The sequence below is a fragment of the Scomber scombrus genome, chromosome 7, assembly GCF_963691925.1.
Source record: "Scomber scombrus chromosome 7, fScoSco1.1, whole genome shotgun sequence".
Lineage (NCBI taxonomy): Eukaryota > Metazoa > Chordata > Actinopteri > Scombriformes > Scombridae > Scomber > Scomber scombrus.
The window spans coordinates 27,214,179-27,241,920 of record NC_084976.1 but is presented as its reverse complement, the minus strand read 5'-3'; positions in this window follow the sequence as shown (position 1 = coordinate 27,241,920).

The following is a 27,742-nucleotide window of genomic DNA, read 5'->3' as shown; positions in this document are numbered from 1 at the left end:
AGAGGGTTCTCTTCACCGATATGGAGTCAGAGGCATGTGTAGCGCAATATTTCCTTCTTTTCAGGGTCATGTATTTTGTATTTCTTGGAGTCATTCGGCGTCTTCCACGCCAGATGTGCAACACCCACAGCTCTGGAGGAGCCTCGGTTTTGTGATAAGAGGAGAGGTGAAGGCAGCTCATGTTTATGGCATGGCAGTGATGTACTTATATGTGACCCCGAGGCAGAAGAGCAGATGCTTCATTACCCTCTCTGTGCGTCGCCAGGATTATAACAACACATGGATATGGAAATAAAGGCTCACAGACTCCGTAAGGAAGGCGAGATACACCGTGAACCTGGATGTTCACAAGCTATGGCAGTATTCAGGAAAAATAATGTGCATGTGTAGATGATAGATGGATAAATTAATAAACAGATTAACAGCGATATATGTTGTATATGCTCACTGATATTAATGGACTGTTGAAAATATGAATAACACCTCTCAGCATACAGTAACACATTACAATTCAACAGCACAACTACAACTTCTAAAATGCCCATTCAATTGAATTAACCTCTCTATAACTGTTTCAACCAAAACTGCACATCATGAAAGTGGGATTAATTGCAGGAATGTTGTTAGTTATTGGACTACATGAATTTTGTCTTGGTGTACTTAAACTGGCAATTTTAACCCTCCTGTCGTTCCTCTCGGGTCAAGCTGACCCCGTCTCTTTTGACTGTTCCTTCTTTCCTTCCTTCCTCCCTCTTTCTTAAATTTTTCCTTCGTTCTTCCCCATCTTCCCTCTTTCTTTGCTCCCTCCTCCTTTCATACTTCTTTCCTCACTTCCTTCCATCCTTCCATCCTTCCTCACTTCCTTCCTTCCTTCCTTCCTTCCTTCCTTCCTTCCTTCCTTCCTTCCTTCCTTCCTTCCTTCCTTCTCTCCTTCCTTCCTACCTCTTTTCCTCCCTCCCGCCCTCCTTACTCATTTCCTTCCTTTCTACTTTCCTTCCTCCCTCTTTCCTTACTCCTTTCCTTCCTTACTCCTTTCCTCCCTCCCTCCCTCCTTACTCCTTTCCTTCCTCCCTCCCTCCTTACTCCTTTCCTTCCTTTCTCCTTTCCTCCCTCCCTCCCTCCTTACTCCTTTCCTCCCTCCCTCCCTCCTTACTCCTTTCCTTCCTTCCTCCCTTCCTCATCCCTTCCTTCCTTCCTTCCTTCCTTGACCCGGGAGGACAACAGGAGGGTTAACCAGAACTATGTAATATCCTTGCTGCATTGTTTGGCAGGTTATAGAAAAAGGTTTTAATAATGTAGTCCAATGCCCCTGTAGTAAAGGTAAGGTCTTTACTAGTAGAATTCAAATAGGTAATATTCAATGTGCATTTATTGCATAGGTTAGTATGAAGCACATGACAGAAACTGGCGCTACATTAGTTTGTATTAAATAACACAGTACAGGAAACACTTTGCAAACGTGTGGGGTTGAATGCATTTTATTTAGTTTTAGATTGTTGCTTTTTTTTTAACATGCATTAATAATGTGGTCTGTTTGTAGTCATTTTAGCCGCCTCTAAGCTGGTACTAATTGAAGGCGGACCTTGTGAAGGAAAACACACACTTATTTTGGCTAGTTACTTCAATATTGAATTATTATTTTTTACACTTGTGTAATCAAAAAATTGAATTGAATTGAGTGTTTCACTGTTTCCGCCATTCTTAAGATGAGATCCAATGTGTGTGTTCAAATCATTTGCCTCTACTGTCACGTGTACTATCGAGGGTGTTTGACCTAAAAGGCTCCACATGGTGTCCAAACAGTAATTTAAAAGGTAGTTAAGGGGTGTCCAGTGTAGTTTAATGTGGACTTCAGATTGTCTATTGTTTTATATAATGTGTAACATAACTTACGATAATTCAGACAAAAAAAGGTGTTGAGGTCAATGTCAGTGGCAGACTACATGGACACATCTGGTTGGTCATCCTAACAGTCACATGACCAAATGTAGTCCATTACTTTCTTTTGCAATGCAGAGCTACTTCCAGGTTCAATGTGAAGGTTTATCGGGATGTGGCACCCCTGTTTTCAACGATTAGTTGATTTAACTGATGAGTTGATCGACAGAAGAATAATTAGCAGCTATTTTCATAATCCAATAATCAGTGTAGTTGTTTTAAAGCAAAACTGTCAAAAATGTGCCTTTTTTTGGTAAATTTGACAGTCAACTGAACATATTTGGTTTTTGGGCTGTTTATTAGGCAAAACAAGACATTTGAAGGTGTCACCTTTCACTGCTTTGTGTCATTCTAAACGATTAATACATTCATCAAGACAATAATCATTACTTGCAGCCTGTAGATTAAGAAACTAAATACCAACCAATGGAGTTGCTCACCAACTGTGATATACATCCTTTTTTATGCTTACTAATGAATTACTATTATAGATTATGAATACAGCTATTGTCCTTTTATCTCATAAAGTTGACTTAGCTCATAAAATCATTAATATTCAGTGTATTCATAGAAATTTGCAGTTAGATGGCTGTTGTGATGATCTCCTCGTCTTCAAGTTTATTCTTCTCAGTTTTTTCCTTCTGACAGTTTGAATTGAGCCCAACAGCACATGCGGTGAAGCCATGTGACCAATAGACCTTACAGGTTTTTTTTTACATTTTTTTTATTCAACTCAGAGATTTCATCTCACTAACTTATGTTCCTTGCAGTCCCGAAGCATTTGCTCTCTGAACTCAGTCCAAAGAGATCTCAATCCCAACGGAATAGAGAGAGACTCCAGAGAAACTCCAGAGGGCAGACGATCAAACTCAAAAGCACTTGTAAATCCAGAGACTGAAAGTAAGGCTTTAAAGGGCATTTTTATTACACCGTGAGGAGGCTGTGATGAATGGGATGCAGTGTAAACATTTTCACAGGGGAACTCTATTAATGGTGGAGCGTATGACACGGTGAAAAGCAGACAAATGCAGGAGGTGTTGTGGAGGGAGATTTTTGTATTGAAGGTGTTTTTTCTCCTGATTTTGAAGGTGCAGTGTCAGCTTACTTCCTGTGATTTTTGCTTACAGAGTCAGAAAGATTGGGTCAACCGGTCACAGCATGGCACAGATTCCCTCAGTTGCATAGTGACTCTTTTCAATGTCATTCTGACGCTTTTGGAAACTCAACCTTGTATATCCACACACTCTAATAGGCTTAGTGAGTAAAGGTTATAATAAAAGACATTTTTCATCATAAAACCTGAAGTTTATATAAATGTTTTAGTCAGTTGAAAACGTATTTTAAGAGGTTGCTCAAAATACAAATAAAGATAATAGTTTTAATTCAATACATACCTGCGTATTTTTGCCTTCACTTAACAATAGAAACATATTAAGTTAGTGCACCTTGTATATCTAATGAGCATCATTTAAAAGCTGAGGAGAAATTAGCTCGGATTTGTTTTGCTGTCGGATTTTGCCCACCACAAGAAAAAAAAGGAAGGGGAAAATAGGAGCTTACATCCAATATCCAAAGTTGTTAAGTTTCTATTTAGCTTCATTTTATTTATAACGGCCACAGTGCTGCTTGAAAGGTTGATAAAATGTTACTTTTTGTCTTTTCCGACAAAAAATGGTAAGAGAGTAATTCTTCATTTTAATCTGAAGTTGGCCCCAGTTGATTAAGATTTGGTCACCAACAGCTGCTGGGTCTTATAACATTAATGACTGAATCTAGCTGTAACAAATTTAAGTTGAAATTAAATTGGTTGGTTAACTGAGCCGCAACTAAAAATAACAATCACACTTTGTGTAAACATGGACTGATAAAACCATGTTGTGAAAAGGCAACGTTAAGTAATTAGCACATAAAACGTACTAGGATATTTTATTCATTTCAAGCTATTTTACTCCAGGTTTCTGTTGTTAAGTAGACTAAGACTGCCATGTGTGCACCATTTGTATCTGCTGATACTAAAGTTTGCACAATTCAATTACCTCTTACAGAGCTAATTGTTCCGTGATTTGGCATAATGACATTTCCCTGTTCAGTAATCTGCTGCATAATGGTAGACAGGAGGCAACGACAGCTAGTTAATAGTTAGCATTTTAGTTTAGATGGCGGTCAGTAAGCAGTTGCAAGATTTTTTTGTTTTTTTCTCCTACACAGGATGGTTCAATGAGAAGGAAATAGATTGCTGTCTGGGGTGACTGTCTGAGAAGAAGGAGCAGGATCACTTACGAGAACACTTGATAGATAAATCAGACACTTATATTCAGACACGCTGCACTTTGTGTTCGTCCCCTTTTTAAATATGATGACATAAAACACTGAAATGTTCATTCTGGCCTTCTTGTGCCAGGATGGTGGGGATATTATTGATGAAGTGATGAAGATCATCATCACCAGAGGTGTCGTAATGTATGATCCAGCCAGAGGAAGGCTGGATCGAAGGAACAGGATCCTGAAAGACTTGGATATACCCAGAGCCTGTGCCTTGCAAATGGGGCTGATATACGTGTTCAACCTCAGCTACCCAAAAGAACTGAAAACTGTTTCGAAGTATTTCAAAAGATCTTAATTTGAGTTTAGTTGAAATGATGCAATATATTGTTGCGTAACCTACTTCAGCTAATCCACGTTACTAAAACATACGCAGTTTAACCTTCGTGTCGTCCTCCCGGGTCAAATTGACCCCGTCTGTTTTGACTGTTCCTTCTTTCCTCCCTCCTTCTCTCTTTCTTTCCTCCTTTCCTTCCTTCCTTTCCTTCCTCCCTTCCTTCCTCCATCCCCCTTTCTTCTGTCCTTCCTTCCTCCCTCCCTCCTTCTTTCCTACCCTTCTTCCTTCCTCCCCCTACCTTCCTCCCTTCCTTCTTTCCTCTGTCCTTCTTTCTTTCCTTCCTTCCTCTTTTCCTTTCTCCCTCCCTTCCTCCTTCTCTCTTTCTTTCCTTCCTTCCTTCCTCCCTCCTTTCCTTCATTCCTTCCTTCTTTCCTCCCTTCTTCCCCTATTCCTTCTTCCCTCCTTTCCTTCCTTCCTTCCTTTCCTTCCTTCTTCCTCCCTTCCTTCCTCCTTTCTTCCCTTGACACAAGGACAACAGGAGGGTTAATACAATAGGCCTGCAATGACTCCTCCCCTCATCAAGGTTTTAAAGTTCTATGTTTTTTTTGTTCTTTGGCGGCTGTAGTTTGTGTTCAACTGTATTGTGTTGTCCTGATGTATTTCTAATATTTAGTCTACCTTCCATGATATGATTGTGTGTCTGTATAATGCACAACAATTTTGCAACAAGCACAAATCACAAACTATACAGTGTCAACATCACTATAAAGTGGAATCAATGCCTCTCTAAAGCAGCTTCAACATAAACTGAACATGATTAACACACTCGATGTATTGCAAGACTGTGAGAAACTGCATTAGCTTTAGCGTAAATGTGTAAATTGTTCAAATTAATTTCTGATGTTTGTGTTTGAGTCAGGTTTATTTACCATGTTCTCTACAAAAATGACACAGAAAACATGTTGCACATTGTATATTCATCTGGGAGAGTACATGTAGCCATTTGATGTCAATTTGCACGGACATTTCTGAGTAGAATGGAAGTAAAATAAGAATAGTAATTTAGTAATTTGAGCACTTAAAGTCACCGCGACGTTTTAATCAATATTAACTTGATTCAACTTAACTAAGTATGTAGAGCTCAAAGTAAATCGTGTTGGTTGTACTAAACTAATTGAGTTAGTCTGCCCATAAAAGACTCGTATGACTAACTTAATAATGGTCGAGTCGGGATTCATTAAAAAGTTGCATGCATATTATAATCTTAGTTTATTTAAGTTGATGCAGCGTATTCTTTGACAAGTGACAAGGGTGTAAACAAGACTCTCCAGTTATGACCTGAAGGATGAAAAAATGAATAATTTCATGTTGCCTGAAGGGCTCTAAACTGAAACAACATTGTCATGTCTAAACCATCGAGTCTATCTGTACACAGGTTAATGCCCACTTGATCTGAGAGGTTCGATAATTCAGCACAATGACATATAAAGGCAAACATTTTGTTGCACATTAGAGCAGCACGTTCCGCATAGTGGCAATAAGAACATATTAGAGCTGCTTTGGATAACTACACGCCCTCAGTGGTCCATTTATTCAGAAAGCACACTTCATTTGAAAGTGAAAAATCAGTGAACAAGCATGAAGATGAGACATGAGTGCATCTTCAGTCCAAGCATTGACTTTTTAGTATTATTTATGCTGCCTGTAGGACTAAAGTGACGGCCTCAGAAACATGACAACGGGCCAATGCAGAAATAGCTGTTTCCAGACAGGTTTGCTTCTCCTATACAGGGGAAAGTGCAAATTCAATTACTTATTTGTGCATGTATCTAGCCTGCAGGCCTTGCCTCACAATCTAAATGGTAATCGCGAGCCTATTTATTTTTGCTGCGGAATCTAACAGCAGTGTTATATTGGTACCTTGTGTGGACGCTCCTCCACCAACATATTTTCATTAACTCATGGGACGCTTGACATAATGATTATGTTTAATCCCTGGTAAAGCAGCCATTGCTTTGTAAATGGCATGAATAAAGAGTCATTTAGAGGTAAATGGAGACATAGTAATTGTATATTATTTTTCTAATCTTAATTTACTTCAATTCCAGTCACTTCCTTATTATTACCTTTCAGTTATCTTGTGCCATGAATTCTGAAAACTTTCCTTATTCAGTCATATTTTGGTACCTGTTAAACATTTTTACCTTCACAACCTGGTTTGACTGAATAACAGCATTCATGGGTGACTTTCAGATGGACAATCGGTTGGAGTGTTTGTTTGCCCCCAGCTTCACCCTGCCAGGCTGAATAAGCTGAGACATTGTTTTGATTTCAGCCTGAGCTCCACTACTGCCTGTATCAGATTGTCTATGAAGGGGGAAGAAAACTACTACACCCTGCCCTGCAATCTTCACTGGGCTGAAGTAAATTGCTTTCATTTTGGCAAGGCTCCCCCTTTGTTATAATGTGACAAGGCTACTGATTAGACGAGAGGGGGATCAATAAACTGTCAAGCTTGTGGCTCAAAAGCAGTACAGGGAAATCAAGAGAGAGACTTTCTCCACCCTGTCACTGGCTGGAGTTCACACAGAGCCTCCAGTCTTGAGGGTTTACACCCTTCATGTGAACTGACACTCGGGAGTTTAATCTCATGACTAACCAGTTTCAGGATAATAATGTGGCTACTTCTGTATCGTAAACATTGTGTTTTCCATTTTATGTTTTATTAATTTTTTATTAATTAAATACAAATGGATGTAAATATTTGATATTATTATTACAGGATCATATTTGTTGACTTGTTGTCATTATAATTGTGATGCAACCTGAGACTCATTGTCTGGTGCATTATAAAACTGTTCAGATCATTATATACAACAATAATCATGACATCTGAAATATGAACAATAAGGATCAAAGACAAGCAGTCCTACAAACCCAACATTTTAGTTAAGAAATCACCTTGGAATTAAAAAATATGAATAAATAAATTGTGTGAAGCAGTTATTCCCAAGCTGGGCTACATGTACTCCAATTGCCAGGGGGTACACGGAAAGATGTGCAGGGGCTCATCCAATTTGTAAGAAGAAAAAAGAAAAAGAAAAAATAATGAACACATAAGTATTATAAATTGGTGTGAGAATGATCTATAGTATACGTAATGTCACAAATAAACCAACAACCATGCTCAAGACATCTTAAAAAACTAACACTGTATTATTATTATGTCCATGTTCAGTTGTCAAGTCAAAATAAACGACTTTATGTACTGAATAAATGGTAGAAATGGCCTTCTTCTACCGATCCAAGAGGGGTAGTAGTACAAATGCTTGATCAAACACACTGCTTATCCATTCATTTATAGTTCCAGGATCAATAAAAAAATAATAAATATACAGTATATTCTGTTATATTATAATAAACAGTGTTAAATAACGTCCAGTTTAAAATAATTTCCTATGAGCACACTAAGGATATAATGTTTGTTGCAGATGAAGGACTACTTGAGCTCATCTGATAGGGCTGTAGTTTATACGTCAGACAACAACGGTTGGCCTTATTGTAAATTAAAGGTAAAGATACTCATGTTATGTGTGTAAAATGTAACCTGAATGTCAAGTTAGCGTAGTAAGCTGACTTTTTTAAGGGAGGTTAAAGGAAAGAAATCAGTGGAGCCAGATGTTTTTCCACCTATGTGTCTCTTGTTCATGTAAGTGTGTTGGCATCGGTCAGTATGTCGTCTGCAACAAGCGTCAGTCAACACAGAAACGTGCCTGTCTCTAGTCGTGAGCCACCTCAAGCCATCTGTGATGCAATGAAATATTTTTTCTTTCTTTTTTTTGCTGAAGGGACCAATGCTCATTGACAGTGATGTTGATAGGACAGGGCAGGTGTCCTTTTGATGTCCTCAGCACAGTTATTAACAAGTCATATTGTATGTGAAAACCAATCATAAAGGATAACAGGCAGTAATAGCGGTTGTCTCAGTATAATTGTTTAGAACTCAGGATGCACAGAGAGAGAGGGGCGGTGAATGACATGCACAGCACAGACAGCTTTACGCTCACCAACATTTGAAGATTGTCCTTATCCATGGAGGGAAATGGAGCAGCAGGTAGCTATCTGCCATCCAATTAGGATTATTCACAGAGTTCAACAAGCATACACCTGAAAACACATTTTCATAAATTTCCAATACCCTTCTTTAATGATAAAGATAGGGGGATGCTAATGAATGTCGCAGAGTTAGACACATCCCTCCAGTAAGCATCAGCCAATCACATTTCAGATCTGTTTATCTATTAATGAGTGTATAAGAGTCTCAGCAGTGCCTGCAGTGTAAACTGTAAATGCACCGTGAAGTAATCTCTACGTTTAGTTCATTAAGCCTGAAGCTTGATGAAGCCCTTTCACACATCTGACACCATCCAACATTAGTGCTGCTAAATGTGCGACAGCTGTGGATTTGCGACAAGAGGAAGGTAACACTCGTTGTTGTTAATGCACAACAGGGATAGACCTTTATTAAACATGATACTCAGGGAATAATGCTGGGTATTTGGATACGATGACAAAACACGCCACGCTTACCTGTAGCGCCAGTTTAAACTTAAATAAATGACACCACATCAGGTAAGCATGCCTGATTAAAGATATATAGCTTCCTGCTGTGCACTGTTGTTGAACATGCAATGGTTTGGCTTTTCAAAGGTTTTCACAGAAAATTACACCACAAGACTGAAATGGCTTTGCATACATAATACCTACCTTCCGGATTATCCCCTTTGAGAATTAAAGAGTTGTTGATAGAAAGCCCAGGGGGCACAAGAAACAGCCACTTCACTTTGATCCTAACAGAAAGATGGCGGCCTCCCAAAAATATCATCTCTCCTCAACTTGACCCACTTGTTTGCTCTTATCTTCAGCGTGTTGAGGGGGAGTGAAATGACACACTGTTGCCGGTAGAAATTGATTCTGAACCTTTTTCTCTATATGACAAGGTATTTAGTAGATTTTAAGTGTTATATGATATATGCCATTTTGCGGATGCTTTTATCCAGAGTGAGTCACCGTGTTGCAAGTGCATGCATTATTACCATGAGTGGACCTGGAGAATATCTGAGCTATAATATACTCAGTGAGCTATACAAAACTGCAATCATGGGGGCTTAGACAGACAAAGTCACTCATATTGAAGGCTGGTAGCAGATAAGAATATGTCACCTTGTTTAAACCGCCTCTGTCTGCAACAGAGCTGCGTATGACATACGTATATGACTACAGGTCCTTGCTGTGTCACGACTGCAGCTAGATCACTGAGCCGGACAAATTCAGGTCCCCGGCAAGGTGACTTGTCATGTGTGCACAGGTCGTGTATAACCTCCATTATACTCTGTGTCTGAGATGGAGCACTCAGATCAGATAGTAGAAAGGGACCCTTACTTTTGTTAACAACCACTAACTTTGTCACTGCCACCATTCCAGATGTTTTGTATCTCACAAGTGTTGCTTGTTATCCTGTTGGGTTTAATGACCCACAACGCAAGCCTGAAGAATCCAAAGGGACACCAATATTAGTCTTCCTTAATAAAGTCAGTTTGTTTTAGTAAGATGTCACAATGTGTTTCTAAATATGGTGTCTATTCTGACATTTTTTTAGCCTGATGCAGATGCTCTTATCATCAGCAGCAGAAACACTTGGTTATGATCTCTTATAATTGATTTCGCTATGAGCGTACGCCCTCAAAAGATGTTGGGGGAAATACACTGAGAGACATCATTTAAAATATTAAAAGTGTAAACGAGGAAATCTTTCCCCGCGCCGTTTTAGTAATCATCATCGTCAAACAAAGTGCTCTCTTTTTTTTTTCAGCATTAACTGGATTGTCTGGATTCATACAATAAGAAATGGTTACATTAATTAAAAAAAACAGAAAAAATGTGGGGGTTTTTTTGTTGGGTTTTTTTTTTTTCTTTCCCCACGTACAGCAAGGAAGGAATCTGAGTGAACAAGGACTGTGCCAGTGAGATAAGGTGTAGAGTCTCTTTTGCCGTCTTATCAGTATCCTCTGCAGTCTTAGTACCGCCACAGCTCCAGTGGGAATTGACAATAACAACCAAAATGTTTTTTACCCTTGCTTTTTTTTCTGCAGATGGATTTGCAGGATCTTAAAGTATGAAAGCCATTGCCAAGTCCTAGTATTAAACGCTATCTTCCCTCATTTAGTCAGAGAGAACTCCAGGAAACTCAAATACGTTTCCTCAACTTTACAGGTGTTATTGACACGGACACACTAGAAGGGCATTCTACATTTCCATCAGTCTCCGCATTGGTTTTGTAGTGTTCCTAGCAATACAAATGAAAGCAAATGTTGCGGCTGAGACTGGAGAATTTTGTCATAGTTTAGGGCCGGGTGAAGTTCTTTCAACAGGAGTCGGTGTCACTGATAAACGTATTTTTCGGTAAACGTTTTTGATACTTAATACAGTGAATATGGCTCATAGGTGGGATATTTTGTCATTACTTTGTTCAAATTCTCATATCACAGCCACACAGCAGTGAAAATGTGAAAACTTTAAATGTGCATTCAGATGATAATGTTTACATAGAAGTGCAGTGCTGATCCAGCAGGGGACAGTGCTTTATGTAAGCAGCAAATATTGTGTTTTTGTCTCAAACTAATGTAAATGTACGACAACATGCATTCAACACAAAATCTGAAAAAAAGCTGCAACATTTTAAAGAACAGTAACCTGAAAATAAAGACTTGGGACATCTGCAGTGACAATGCCATCATTTAGAAACACTATAAAAGGTGCAGTGTGTAGAATTTAGTGGCATCTAGCAGAACTTGGTAGAAATTAAATGTAATATTGTAATAAGTGTGTTTTAATTAGTATATAATCACCTGAAAATAAGAATAGTTGTGTTTTTGTTATTTTAGAATTAGCCTTTTAAATCAATATATAAAGCAGGTCCTCTTGGACGGAGCCCACTATGCTGCAACGCCATGTTTCTACAGTAGCCCAGAATGGACAAACAATGACTTTAGAGAGGACCTTTCATGAGTTTCGTGGCCACTGTAGCTTCTCTTACACGCTTAAACAGGGTGAGGGAGGAGATATTCAATTGGTTGCAATCTATAACTTCACTGCTAGATGCCACTAAATCCTACACACTGGTCCTTTCAGTATAAGTCCTGCATTCAATGTTCCTGTCCAGTGTTATACTATTAAATATTATATTATTCAATGTTTAAAAGTTAATTCTTTAGCATAGAAACCACATGAAATGTATCAGCCCTACTCCAAGGTACATTTAGCAGCTATTCTGGAGCTTTTGATCATATCAGTGCCTGAAATGTACAGATTGCAGTTTTTTCCCCTGAACCCTTAAAAGACGACTCATGACTCTTATTTATTTAGTAAAAGCTGAGGTTCAGAGTTCATTTTTATAGTTGGATTTATTTATTTGATCACCTTCACTGATGTATTGAAATGTAAATAGCAAATTCATGTTGTTGTGTGAGCGAGATTTAAAAAGCGGTTAGCATTTGATGTATGTCTTTTATATATTGTATATTTTACACATGTTTTTGAACTAGGGGTCAATGTTTGCTCTCCATTCAGTGTGATAATAATGTCACTGTGACGCTGTAGTATAAGAAATCCTACTGCTAGGCTAGCTGTGAATAATCACTGGATTTCTATCCGGTGATTATTCACAGACTTTTACGGTGAACTATAGATATTTTCAGATACTGTATTTAAGAACTTGAACGTGCCAACTTGTCAGAGATAGAAAAAGTAACTATCTAGTCTCTGTCACAAATATGATTCATTATGCTTCTGATTGTGTTATTTGATTACATTGTCTGGAAACCTGACAAAGCTCCCTTTGTGTATTCATTGAGTGATCATGTAATTCTCCACTACAGTAGCAGGTGGAAACATTGAACACATACTGATGAGTACTTTTGTAACAATGCATGATATTTGTCATAATGTTTTTTGATATAAAAGTAGCTTATATTCATAGCTGCTAGATAAATGTAGTGCAAAGTATATTTAACTCAAATTGTGAAGTAGGAGTCTCACAATGGTACTCAACAACAAAAGACTTTGATAAATGTACAAAGGTGCATTCCACCTCTACCTACCTATCTAAAAGCACTGAAAAAGAATCTACTGAAAAATGAGCTTTAATAACATGAACATGGTGTGATTCTCAGGAAGTGAGCAGGCTGAAGTCGGTATTGTTACATTTTGCTTTGGAAGGTATATAAAGCAACAAAATTGCTCAAGCAACTTTTGAATAATATGACGTATCTGCCCCTGTCCAATTTTTTTTATGAAACTCTGCTCCATACTTGGCTATAAAAATGAAATACGTACATTTAAAATACATTCTCAGACATGTTAACAAGCACCAGATATATTAAATGATTAATTCCACCAGGAGAGACAAAAGAGTGGATCAGGCTTCCCCTCACTCTGCTTGCACAGCTCATTTTTGTCCTTTATGTGACATATAGAGCAGAACAGAGGGACCGCAGAGAGGTAACTAATGTATCCAGGTGGGTCATATGTAGCTGGCTGTATAATAAGCAGAATGGGATCAAATTTTTGAAAGTGGAAACAGATCAGGAAGAGTGTTCCTCCCCCTGTGAAAGTAATGTAGTGACCTTGACCAGACTTGGAGCTTGGCTTTGGGTATTTTTCCAGAGGTTGCACCAAGGTTATTTAGCTTAAGCTTTTCAGTGTTTCTGTCAGTCGAGTGAAGTTGATTGTTGTGATGTTGAAAATCAAGAAAAAGCTTCAGTCATTATTGCCAAAACATATGAAGCCAAACTATTGAAAGACACAGTTGATCAGGCTGAAAATTACCACTGAGCCATTCCTTATCTGTTATTGACCTACTGACTGACCAAAGTGCCATTTTCTCTGAGCACAATTGGCTGTGAAAAACAAAAATAACCCCCCACCCCCAAAAAGAGGGATAGCATGAGAGTGAAATGAGGCATTCAAAAATGCCCCTCAGAAAGCAGCAGTGGTTCCAGACAGACAAGCCAGGCTGCTCACAAAGACAGAAGCGCAGCATCACTGTTGTGAGCGACATCTCACAAACAGCTGCACAGTGCCATCTAGAGGTGCCCCGGGTGACAAGAAAGGGAGAGAGAGAGAGAGAGAGAGAGAGAGAGAGAGAGAGAGAGAGAGAGAGAGAGAGAGAGAGAGAGAGAGAGAGAGAGAGAGAGAGAGGGAACAAAATTGGAAGGGAAAACAGCCTGAAGTTGAATCTTGTGCACGTGTCACCCGCATTTCTGCAGGTGTGCATTCTTTGTATCAGATGGTGAAAGGTGATATCTGTCACCAGCACATGCACACGCTCAGATCCTCTCCAGGTGAAAAGAAGGCAACATGTCACTGTGATTGCTGATTCTGTTCTTGCCACATAACTAATCCCTTCCTGATCCTATTTGGGGGGAAAAAACGTGATGCAACCAAAACCGGAGCAAGGATGTCTTCAGAAGGGCTAGCAGCCTGTTAGCATGCAAAGAGAGCAACACCAGAAGATACTAGTGAAATCTGTTGAGGTTGTGGAGCTGTCAAAAATATCATAGTTTAAAGTGGCTGCTGTTGAGTAGCAATCCTTTGGCCCTTTTCTCTTTTAATCACCAGGGTTCAACTATCCCCCAGCAGCAGTGTGACATCTTTAACACTGCAGGTATACAGCCTCCAGATATATGCTGTCATCAATTTTCCTGCCCACTGAGCACACATTGTTCATGTTCAGTACACCCTTGCCACAAAAGTCAAACCTTACTGTTATCGTGTTCTCTTGCAGTTGAAACTTACCAATTCCCTTGACCAGATATACCTACTCAGTATACCGTAGCTGCTGTCAGTACTGAGGATTTGAGGAAATGCTTTGATTTCAACAGCACATTTATCCTTGTAAAATGCATTTACAACTGTTTGCATAAGAGGCGATATGTGTCGTCAAATAGCCGTAACAGATAAATAGATAAATATAAAGTGAATGTGATATTTGCCTCAAATGCTAAAGGTTTGGTTCTGTTTGCACATTGGCATTTTAGAGAAAGATTTGCTTCCTTTGCCATGAAATAAGTTTAGTCGCGCATGGGCAGCACTAACAAACAAATGCTATCAGGAGTGAAAGATGCATTCAGACTTTGAGCAGGTTTATCTGGCTAACTTTACTGAATGAAACACAGGATGACTCGAAATCTGAAAAAATGAAGTTCTGGGTTTTACTCAGCAAAAATCTGACTTCCTGCAACCAACACTCATCCAGTTTGTGCTTGTGGATTCTGAAAATGATGAGACACGAGACCAATAAATAGCAGAAGCTTTTGATTTGGCTTTCATCTAATTATTTGTACTATATTTGTGTAGGAGGTGAGTGGGAGCGGGCGGTGGGTACAGGGATGGTGAAGTGCATATTCCAAAGAAATAAAGGGGGAAAAAGTCTGGAGTGGGCCGCAGTCTGAATTAATTGCCAACACCTAAAGCAAATGTAACCTCAATTTCACCACCCGATGATTACAGAGGTCACTGGAGCTCTAGGAGCTCTTGTCCTCATTTTCATCAGCAACAAAAAAAAAGTGTTCCTTGCGGGCCTATCGTGACTTTTACCAATGTCACAGTTAAAATATTCCAAATTTGGGCTCCTTCTAGGACCTATATCTGTTCTGAAATAATTATATATGCATACAAAAATGTTTTAAGGGCTGAAACCTATTTCTGTTACACTCCTTTTCCTTATCTATGAAATATCACTGTAATTATTTGCTGAGCTGCAGCCAATATCCATAGAAGGTAATTGGCATCATCCCAATGATAAACAAGAATTACTGCTCAAGTATAAAAACTGACGGGTAGTTAAATGCAATAGTGCTTTCTCTGATTTGTCATAGCAGGCAATGCACAGGTGTAACTAATAACATTAACGATTACTGTGTAGCCATTATTATATATTATTTTTTTACACCTGCATTATCAATCACACTATTGTCAGAGAGAGAAAAGTCTTTATTATACATGCTTCAATACAGGAATATTGAGTCAGTAGACATATCAGTGCTCAGTGTGTGACAGGGAGGTGTTCTGTGTTGCAGCGCAGTGAAAATTAATAGGTCTCATTTGAATGCCATTCGGCAGGAAAGATTTTAAATGTTACCTCAGACTGATTGGAGTGATTAGATGTGGCGTGCACATTTAGTTTTGATGGTAATACTGCTGCTGCTCTTTCAGCGGTGTTACAGTCTACGTGTGTACATGTTTACATAATGATGATGTTTGACAGTTGATGAAACACAGTAAACAGGACATGATAGATCCACCGGATGTTCATGTTTCGAGAGGACTGGACATCTTTCTATTCAGATAGCTTGGCATTGGGTAGCTTTGTGGTGGAATTGCCTGGACAGATGACCTGGATAATTCATCTTCTCCGAGCAACAACTGAGGCCCTAAGGACAGACAGATGGAGGGTGTTGTATGCTGTAGAGCTGCAATGATTGGTTGATTAGTTGCTGAGTAAATCAAAAAATCTTTTTGTCATTATTTAAGCAAAAATGCCAAATATGAGCTCATTTCAACTTCTCCAGTTTGATGATTTAATGCTTTTCTTTGTTACACGTGACAGTAAACTGATTATCTTTGAGTTTTTGGAGAGAAAACAAGACATTTGAAAATGTAACCTTTGAGTGGGACATTTTTACTGCCATTGTCACAAATTTCTGCTATTTTATACTCAAAACAATTAATCGAGAAAATAAACATCAGATAATCAACAATGAAAATAATCGTAGTTGCAGCCCTAGTATGCTGTACAGATTGTAAAGCCCTTTAATAAAGACCTTTGATTGTGGGATATATAAATGAAATTGATTCTTATTCTGGGAAGTATTAATGTGTTCATCAAATGTCATTGCATTAGACTATTACATTATTCAGTATCTTGTGTGCAAGTAGAACATTTTGGCAGATGGCAGTACTGGACGAAAAGTATCAGTATCATCAAACTTGGAGATAATAAATATTAATTCCCTATTTCTGGGATTCTTGCTAATAGGTGTCGCAATATATGCTCTGCAACAAAGTGTTGGATAAACAGGCCTGTGCACATCTTTTGGCCTCTAGGTATCAAACACACTCTATTTAAGATATTTAAGATTACCCTGATCATGGCATCTGACTCTGGCTATTTTTGGTGCAAAGAGTGATGCAGAGCGTAGGCACTTCCGTCAGTCATCAGCACTCAGTGTTCATGGATTTGTTTCAGACGTGTGGAAAAGTGAGGTGGAGAAAACTTTTTCCTTGATATGCCAGATGTTTCCTCAGGAGCTTCTCATATTGCCCCAGGCAAGACAACAAAGAGACACTGAGAAGAAGTTCATTGAATCATAATGTTGTTTCCTCTTCCTCAGCATGCTTACCTATTTTTTTTCAAGTGTTATTGTTATTGTTAAACTATTTTTATTCCACCACATAAATGATTTGGTAGAGAACAGTTTTCTGACCATATAAGACTGAAAAGCTGTAATTGAAAGAGTTGTATTTCCCAGACAGGCCAGAAATGGCGGTGGCATTATCAACAGAAAAAGACTACTTGTGAATGCACTCTATTACTGTTGATGCTTACACCTTACATACAATTGTACATGCTGTACTTGTCAAAAGTTTGGACACACTTTCCCATTCAAGCAAATTGTGCCCAAATGTTTGACTGGTACTATAAATGCATTACATGTTCATACTGAACTGTATACATACATTACTAACACGTGTACAGTGTGATATATTGTAGTTATAATGCAATTACTGTCAACTTTTTTGTCACACATTTACAGAATAGTAGTTAATACAACATATGGCTACTGTGTGCTGAAATCTGTGATCATCATGCAACAGTAGCTCAACTGCCCAGTCTGTCAGTAGGGTTGGATTCACGGGTGGATGGATGGATGGTTGGGTAGTCTGCTGAGGATTGTGCCATACCTCAATATGGAAAGTTTTGCCTTGATATGCCTGCAACAGCAGTTGATTTATGAATTATAAACTATAAATTGTCAAAGTCAAATTTAAGAACAACAAACACGTCTACAATATTTTCCACTTCACTCCTGAACCATGCACTTCTGTCATTTGTATGTTACACCATTGGTATGATGTCCATGAAGGTATCATCACACTCATTGTCACAATCATACTATAACCTGATACATATCAGTGTGTATCAAAGCTTTCATTCACATTAGATAACCCAATTTTCTTGTGCGTAGGGGAACCTGTGGGTGCAGATGAGGAGACCTGCGGCACATAATCCCTTTTCACTCTGCAACTACCTGCTTATAAATATAGCATCAATAGGGAACCTGTCTGATGTTTTGGGTGAGGAGAATGAAGCAACTCCAACTGAAGACTCAGTGATCTAAGTTGAATGGGGTGTCATTCGGGGAATAACCAGGGCAGAGAGGGAGGATCTGATGCCAGGTGCTGCTGCTCCCAGCGAAGGCTATTCCTCTCAGCCTCCGTCATTTTCTAAAGATTAGGCTATCTTTGCACAGCTCTACGGTGGAGCCTTTCATGAGCTTCTCCGCTGTTGTAGAAAAATGTTTAACCTCACTTGCAAAGAGGACTTCATGTAGTGCTGAAAACATTTTGTATAAATTTCAAGTCTTCCTGTATGACTGAAACTATTTCTAAAGAATGACTTTTTTTTTGTTTTTTTTTTTGACTGGTTGACACTATATTTCCCCAGAGCAACATTTTATGGACACAAAAACAAAATGAAATGCATGATACCATGACACCAAATAGCATGATATGAAAAACTCAGTTCTTTGCCATGAAAACAAAATGTTCAATAACAAAAATCGCACCTGACGGCTCCAGGTTTAGATAAGGAAGCACAAACATTAACATCAACCTTAACCTTAACTTCACTCGGATGATGACCTTCACTGTGCAGAGTTTGACAAGAGAAGACTGTTTTCATATTTATCTGCTGAAAGTTTATCTGTGCTCTCCTTAAATTGCAGTTTACCTGCGAACATGACTTTCAGGCACCAAAACAAGTCAGTGAAAAATATAGTTTCACTGGTAAACTTTTTTTGTGGAAAAAAAATATCAGAAATAAATAATTATTCCAAGCTAATTATTTATGTAGAGTATGTCTTAAAACATGTCTGTTGGAGATCTCTAATGTTTTGGATGAAAAGCATCAAAAGTAGCCACATGGTATTGTCATGTTAAAAAATAAAAAAAAGACAGCCAGTATGATGCCAGCTAGTTTCACAGGAAAAGCTGTCCAAGTCTAACTGAGGTATTCCTGGGAGAATTATTTTTGACTCTGCACAGGTGGACCTATCAATCTAGTGTCTGTTTACATGCCTGCCAGATGTTCGCCACAGTGACCAAGAATCCACAACTTAGCTTCTTTTTTTTTTTTCTTTTTTAAACTTTCCTTGACACAATCCTCAAACATTATTGAACATTCAGCTGACAGACACAGGAGGTAGTGAAGGTAATGAAGGGGGAAAGATGGTGATGGCATGCAAATGGAGAACACATAGGAAAACACAAAAAAGCATGTTAAAAAGTATATAATGTAATAATAATGTTGTTTTTAAAAAAAGCATGCTTGAATTAAAAGTATATAATGGTGATCAGTAAAAAGTTGGATATACACACTGACACTATAAAATAAACATAGATTTAAAAAAGGCTAGGGGAGTCATCATCACATCATCACTTGTTGACTTAAATACTGAATACACACATTTCAGTTCCTACAAAAAGAGTCAAGCCATTCCTCACATTGCACATTGGGCCCAGGCTCAAGATAATACTATGACAAGCTAAATACTACTGGATTATGGTGATGTTGATGGTGATAGGTCACAATGCCTACACATGCTGGTTACCGTCTACCATCGAGCACTGAGGTTTATTACAAATCTTAAAGTCCTTATTCACCTTTGCACTATGTGTGCTTGGGTTGGATGTTGGATCTGTCTCGTCTAAATATGTTACTGCCTCTGCTTGGAGTCTGTTGCAAAATGACTTGAATCTTCAGGAGCTGGTCTCACTGGGTGCATTTAAAGTAATTGTATATGACTTGGAGACAGGCAGGTTTTGACCGACTCATGTTGCTCCTCTTTGATCCCTGATGTTGATGACTAGCAACGAATGCCGATGAATAATTTTTAATATTTTATGATTTTGTAATTTATTATATATATGTTATATGTTATTTATGTCTGCAACCTTTTTAACTGTGCTGCTGCCTATCTTGTTCAGGATGCTCTTGTAAAAAAAAAAGATGTTTAATCTCAGTGAGACTTTTCCTAGTTAAAAAAAAAAGCCACCATATCTCAATAACTATTGGACGAATTACCTTGAAATTTGGTTTAGACATTCATGTCCTATTCTGGATGAGTTGCAACTTTGATACTCTGAGCTTTGTAACTCCACAATCAGTTTAAATTGAATTTGTCATTTAAGGATCAAATAGTTGAAGCCACATTTTGTCTGTGCAGGATAGGAAGTCCAAAGACAAGCCATGACAAGACAACATGGGGCAGCGCAGGACAGCAGGTCAAAACAAACTGCATCACTAAACAAGACAAGACAAGCTGGGATGTCACAAAACAAGCTGGGACGTAATAGTCGTTAACATGTTGTTTACTTTGACTGCTGACTATAGATGCTTGCAGCCACCTCAGCTTAACAAATGTGAAGCAGGCCACATTTCCACTGTTTAGTTAGATGAACAGTAATTTCACCGGTTGATGTGTTAGCGGTAGTTTTTTTTAATTACACTGCAGGTAAAACAACATCAGTTTGACAGAGGGAGCTAGCATTACTGCTGTTTCAGTGCAGTGTGTATCAGTATTTGTTTTTCTCTGGGGTTTGTGTTCTGCAATCTGTGTTTCTTCAGCTGGGATGTTGTTCATGCTGATGCTTTTTCTCTGTCTCCTGTGCGAGGGCACATCTGGGTTGCTCAGCTGTAGATCTCCAGAGAAACTCAAATTACTTCTGTGTCTTAACTTTGGTCACATAAGTGAGCTTAGCTTAATACACATTTCAGTTTTTTGGGGCCATCATGCACTAACATCACAGTTTTTTTCCGCCATTGGAGAGCAAAAGCATTGTTTTGGTGATCTTTATGTTGCTTCCCTGAGCATTAGATACATAAGATAACATAAAACAGAAACATTATTTGATACACTATCTCTGTGTCTTGTTTTGAAGCTTTTTTTACATTATGGGTACCACTCTGTTCCCACTTGCTGTAATTTAATTACAGTGGACCTTGGCATGCCCAGGCAGTGCCCACGCAGAGCGGTGCAGAATGCCAGCCGGGAACATCCTGTCTTAGGCGACAGGAACATCAGACGCGACAGATGGCTCATAAATCATGGAGGTGCGTGCACGGAGTCGATGGGAGGCCTTCCTCTGGAGAGCACGCTGCGAGCAGGTGGGCAGAGGGAGCATCAGCTCAGCAACATGAGCCCTGGACACATTACCACTCCGCCTGGGCAACTGCCTGGTGTCACAGAGGCAGAACTGGGAGGGAAAACATGGAGAACTGCTACCACTGTGTCACACTGTTCACTTCCAGTCAGCTTGTATCTCAGTGTTTAATTTGCAATTTAATATTGTCTAACATGGGTTTATTTTAATTGCATCTGATTAGGATTGATCGGATTAGAGCTATGTGGGCACATAAAAAAGTTCTTACATTCTCACATACGATGTGTACCATACGGCAGAGCTCAACTAATGAACTGATCCCAGTTGTTGTAGATCAAAACTGATGTAGGATTTAGTTTTCTGTGATTCTAACAGAGAGAAGAACCAGAGTAAAACAGGTTGGACATTATGAATTCAGAGAGGCTTATTATGTTCTTTCATTCCTTTTTATGGCACAGTCCCTCACACATGAAGTTGATCTGTGTTTTTAACAAGTGAAAATACAATTAAAAGGTATTCAACATATAAATATCTGGTACAAATCACATTTGAACTACATTCAAGAGTGCAAACACAGTATACGTATATACTTACCAAAAGGCACTCTAGCTTCTGAGTCATATTTTTCTCCTCGCAGTCTTTTTTTTAAATTACAGTCTGAGTGTGTTTTTAATCATGTTTTCTGTAAACCTGACCTTGCAGCACAAAACATAATACTATGTTTCATGAAAACATAAAGTTCAGATGAAATCTGATCCTAATGCGCTCCCTTTTTTTTATAAAGGGATATTTATTAGTGAAACTTGCTTAAATCTGAGAAGGATTAATTGCTTATACTGGAGAAAAAAAAAGTTACATGATTTACTTTCCGAGATGAATTTCTGAATTCAATTGTTTCAAAACTCTCTGATTAAGAAGAAAAGGTTGTTTTTCTGTGATTAAACTGTTTTCATTATATTCTGCATCAATTCTCCACCCGTACCTGGTAACGTGCTTGATATGCATCAGGTTTCCTTCCACCACATTTATTCATAATATATCATCAGTTGTGAGTTAATTAAGACGCCACAGCATTAATTGATCCTGATATGCTATTCATTCATAGGAAAAGTAATTTCCTTTCTGATTGCTAACAGCCTTGGCACCTAATCAACGTTTTACTTTGCATTCATTCACATGAAAGAGTTGCTGCTCCTGTAAGCGTGAGGCAGAGTGCAGCAGGTGACAGTGTGCTACATTAATAAATAACAATCCTCCATTGAAGCCAAATTTGCTTATTTCTCTTTGAGTCCACTTGAACATTGGACGGACCCTGGACACATCCCAAAGCCCCAACACAATGTAACACAGAACTATTGAAGTTTATCATTATGTATTTCATATAACTGGCTCTTGTCTTTCTTTCTCTTATGATATTGATTAAGGAATCAATTATTTTAATCAACGCAGTCTCATTCATGCACTTTCATTGATTGAATTTCCAGAGGCGCAAGTTGCTAATTACAACTGTAATTCAAGACAAATGCACTGTAGGGAGGTCATATGGCACAATGAAATATACTCTAAGAATAATAATACCTTTATATTAATTATAATGTGTATTTTTTAATGATTTGAGGACATGTCTTCTTATGCTGGTAATTCACTTGTAGCACAGTCTGGCATCATTGGAAAACAGATGTACGCAAATGTGAGTGGCTGAGGTGATGTTTTTGTTCCAAAACAAACAAGGTTTAAAATCCAGACATCACCAGCTGGCAGAGAACCAGCCCTGCAGATATATTATGGTCATTTTATTCTATCAGACAATAAATATCTTAGTTATTATGCCTTTAAGCAAGGAGGACTTTATGAATATGTATGCAGCATGGCATGTTAATTATACCCGGGTCAAATAGCATTTGCATACTATTAGAGATTTAGTGTTTTGAACTTGCTAGGAGTGCCAAATGATTGGGGTTTACTGAACCAGGACAGTTTTTTTTCATTGTCGAGTAAGTTGGCATTAAGTAAAGCATAAATTAATATGATGTCAAAAAACTCTACCTTTCTTTCTGTTAATTTATAGGAAGGAATTAACATGTCAGCCATCAATAAAATCAGTCAAGCCAGATGTGCAGGATACCATCAGGTTACGTGTAGAGTGATGATGTTAATGATGTCTTCTGCCTAAAAGTAATTCCTCACATTTCCTTTCTTTTATTGTTATCTTAGAGCCGCTATAATTGACTTTCTCTACATGGTGAGCTCATGAAGGTTACAGCTTTGACTAACAATGAGAGAATGGGACTTCAGCTAAAGGTTATCGTCTCCATGCATTACACCAGCTTGATCAGTGGTGTCACCAGGCAAGAAAGGCAACAGTGAATGAAAAATTAAAGATGATTTCAATTAGTGACAGGAAAAAAAAACCTTTGATAACCGGATATACGGCTGGATAAAAAGACTGACAGATGAATTGATGAATAATACACCAACAGACTTTATAAGTGAAATTGATTCCTTCTCAGATCAATACTTCTCATACTTACCTTGATGTGAAAGTGCAGGTATGGCCATTCAGAATCAGAGCACATCACTGGTATTCTCTAGGGAACCCCACTCTTCAGTGTAAAAAAGACTAGCTGAAATATTCAGCATTAACTCCACTTGAAGCCAATGTCACTGGCTTTCCCTTCTCTAGCTGACTTATAACACACACACAAACACACACACATATACACACACAAACACACACTCTCTCACTCTTGTGTTTGCATACTAATGTCTGTGCGCTAAACACCTTTCTATCATTCCTCTGATGAAATCTCTAGGCGTTGTTTGTTTGGAGATTGTTGTTCACTTGTTAATGAAGCACAAATCTTGAAGTGAAGTGCTGTCATGCTAAGTCTGTAACCCAGAATAGGAACATCAAAACTGTAAAGTCTCCAATGACAACTTATCACGTTGAAAGATGATTGTGGATTCAAATTCTGCCTGGCGAAGGAGAATGTGGAGTGATCTTCTGCACTGGTTTTGAGGGAATATTGTATTTTTAGCCACACCAGCAGCAGCAGCACCTCTATAGATTTCTGTCGGTGAGTCTGTCAGTTGTTCTTTCCGTCTGTTCACCATTTTAGTTCAGACTGAAATATCGCAACAAGTTTGGGATGGATCACCATTAAATATGATACAGACATTCATTTCCACCTGAGGATGAATTGTAATTACTTTGATGATCCTCTGGCGTCACCTCTAGCACCATCATCAAGTCAAAACTTCCTGCCGTCTCATTTGGTTTATGACAAAATAGCAACAATATACACAATATTTGATCGTATTTCGTTAGTATCCACTGATTTCTGGGATTCACCAATGTTTTTTTATTTTTGCTCCTCTCAGTTGTCAAGAGCAGTCCAAAACAAGAAAAACGCATTTCATTTTCACAGTGCACAAATTGTTTGGTTCAACCGAAGGAAACATGAAAATATGATTACAATTATTATAATGATTGGACTCATGGGACGATATTCAAGTTTTCATTGAAATAACAGCAACAAAGCTGACAGATTACCACAGACAGGAAAACTTATAAAGTTATGCGTATAAATACATTTTCAGGCATTTATAACATGAACATGCAAAATGTACCTTCAGCAACCGGTGTGTCTGTAAATGCATCACTCGTACGGTCTTGAGTCCCTGATGTCCCTGGCAGTGCCACCTCTCCAATTATTTCTTGAATTCTCAAGTCTACTTGCGACTTGCAAGACCACCACCATTTCTTGGCCTAATCCAGTTGACATCATGGAGCACTTGTCTTGTGCAATACTTTTTTACATTTCCATGATAAACCATTTTCTTTTCATTTTAGGTACTGTGTGTCCCTCTGTGCATCACATATGTTTTTGATTTTCCTGTAATACCAATAATGGCAATCTTGAAAATCACACTTTGTTTAAATTTATTAAACTGTACATTGATTTTACTGCTGAATTTTTTTTTTTTTTTTTTTTTTTTTTTGGTATCTCTCCATTTCTTGGGCGTGTACCAGAGTATTTGCACACAGCACAACGGTTGCCCTTATATAGTATTTAGGGGGCGTTGCCTCTCCTAATAACAAACGGCGATCAGGAATTCATCATTCAGCACACCAAGGTAAAAGCTGATTTGGCTGGGTAACACATTTGGTGCATCTAGAATTGACTTCTCTTATTTTTTCTCATAACAGAAAATTGAGAAAAAGCGTGAGAGAAATTTAAGAGAATGTTGCTGCATGAGGACTCATTATTTCAATCATGTATTATAAATGCAATGATTTAGGAAGGTAGATGTGGGAGGAAAGCAAAAACCTCCTGAAGTCACTCTTTCCTCTGTTGTCGTTGGATGCTGAATGCAGCGAGGAATACGTTCTCACTCAGCAGAGATCAGTCCATTTAAACGACCCGAGTGCAATTTTTGCTTTGCTGAATGAAGAGTTGAATGAACAGTTTTCAATACCGTTGAAATGATGGAAAGCAATTGGAATCTTTTTTTATTTGGGTGTAATTTGAAATGCTTTATCATACAGTGACTGCCAAAGTGGCAGCTGTGATTAGGATCCACTTTAAGGCATCATACATAAAGTGTTCGCTCAGCAATCAAGGTCTGCTATCTTTGTCTGCTTTCTTTTCTTTTCCTTTTTTTTTGTACCTCAGCAAGTCTCTTTTGTTTGTTTCTACAAATACAAGATTGTAGTGAACAAGTTGCCATATTGCAGTGGTGATTTGAAATGCTTTTTTTTCTGTCAGAGAGTTTTCTTTAAGGCTGAAGCAATTTACCACAACAAACACCTGATTATAAATGAGAGTGGCATGTGGGGTATTGTAGTAGAGTAACTTGTTTCGGTCATCTAGATTTTAATTAATGCCATTATGTTTTCCACAGTTGTCTGGTTGGAGAACTGCCGCCTAATAATTTTTACATGAATTATGCTTGGTACAGTATCTAAAGATGTGACTCTATGTGTCTGTGTCGTTTCTCACTGTCAGATCACATTTCTCTCTACGCTAATGGTAATTTAAATCTATTCAATTAAACGCTTCAGTAAACAAGTATGAAGTTGGCTTTAAATTTTAGCACATGAAAGGGGATGAAAGGTAATGCATTATAACTATAGTGCTACTACTACAGGCTCCAATAAGCTGCATAGGCTTAATCACTCTAACAGCAGCATAATTAAAGGATAGGTTCACAATTTTTCAAGCCTGTCTTAAAAAACAGTCAAGTGCCCAAATGAAACATGAAACAGGTTTTGCTTGCTTGCAACATCCACAGAATTGGAAATTGCAAAAATGAGATCACCTTCCTTTTAGATGACTTCATAATTATGATCAACCTTCCTGAGCAAGCCGCACATTTCAGTTGACCTTGCACCTGCAGCCTGACCTGGAGGGGAGCTCCCACAGCCAGTGGGCATTAACACCGAGCTGAACTCGGCAAAGCTGAATGCCAGAGGCAGTGGCAAAAGTTGAATGAATAACTGATTTGTAGTCTGAATTGCGTGCACCCCTGCAGGATGGCACATTGCTGCCATTTTCTGTTGAACTAGACAGGTGAGTGGGAAGCTATGAAGCAGCTCCAGGCGGGCAGATTGACCCTTGGGAGCTGGTGCATGAGAAGCATAACCCTTGAGTTCTTACATTATCACTGTAATCAGTACATTTACATTCAAACTGTGTTTACGCAGAGATGTTTGCTGTGGTATTGTGCTTTTAACAACATGAGTCCATCAGAGCAACTTTTAGTGCAGGTCTTTCAACTGAATTGACATTTCCTGTCAGCACAATTAAGGAAATGCCCCGTGAAGCTTTAGTTGTGTCTTGGATTAGATTTCCGCTATATTTGCAGTACTGTCTCTTTTCACCGCAAGGATGCTGGCCAATTAAATACTCAGAATCTGTTATTCAGCAAAACCAAATGACTGTTGACTGCTGTGCAGAAGCCTACAGTATGGAGGACTGAACTTCCTCTAAAAAGTTTAGGGGTTGGCTTCCAGATGGTCGACAGATCTGTTTAATGCACCATAGGGGAGGATGGGACAACTGCTGCAGTGCTACACTAGTCGCATATGACACCTCGAAGCATACTACTATGCTACTATTTAAGGACAAATAGATTACAGCATACTCTTTACAATTCACTGTTAAACCTCGATCAGTGTTTCATAAATGTTTGATGAAACAGTTCTATAAGTCCTTTTATGAATGTGAATCACTGACCTTAAAGTGTCCTTGTTGAAAAATAAAATCATGACTTTATCATTTAAAATTCAAAGGAAACTAATGATCAGTTTACAAAGAATTTCAACATGACGAAGATCTATAAAAGTGTATCACATCTATAATTTTTTTTTGGAGAAATCCTGTTTTCAAGTTCATTTCACTTTCATGGTGTCTAAGCGGTAAAAACACTGTGTGGTGCCAGGTCTGGAGGCAGAAGGGCAGGTGGGTGCTGATAGAGACGGGTGCACAGACACGATGAACAGAGAGAAAGAGCCAAGACCTGCCAAGCATACACAGACACCAGCAAGCCCCCAAATGACACAACATATGGAGTACAGCTGAAAAATCCCTCCACCCTTCTCTACCCACCATCATCTCATCCTCTTTTCCTGCCACGCAGCAGCTCTGTGAAAAACAGGCACCAAAGCTGTGATAGCAAGTGGTGGATTTGAATATCTAT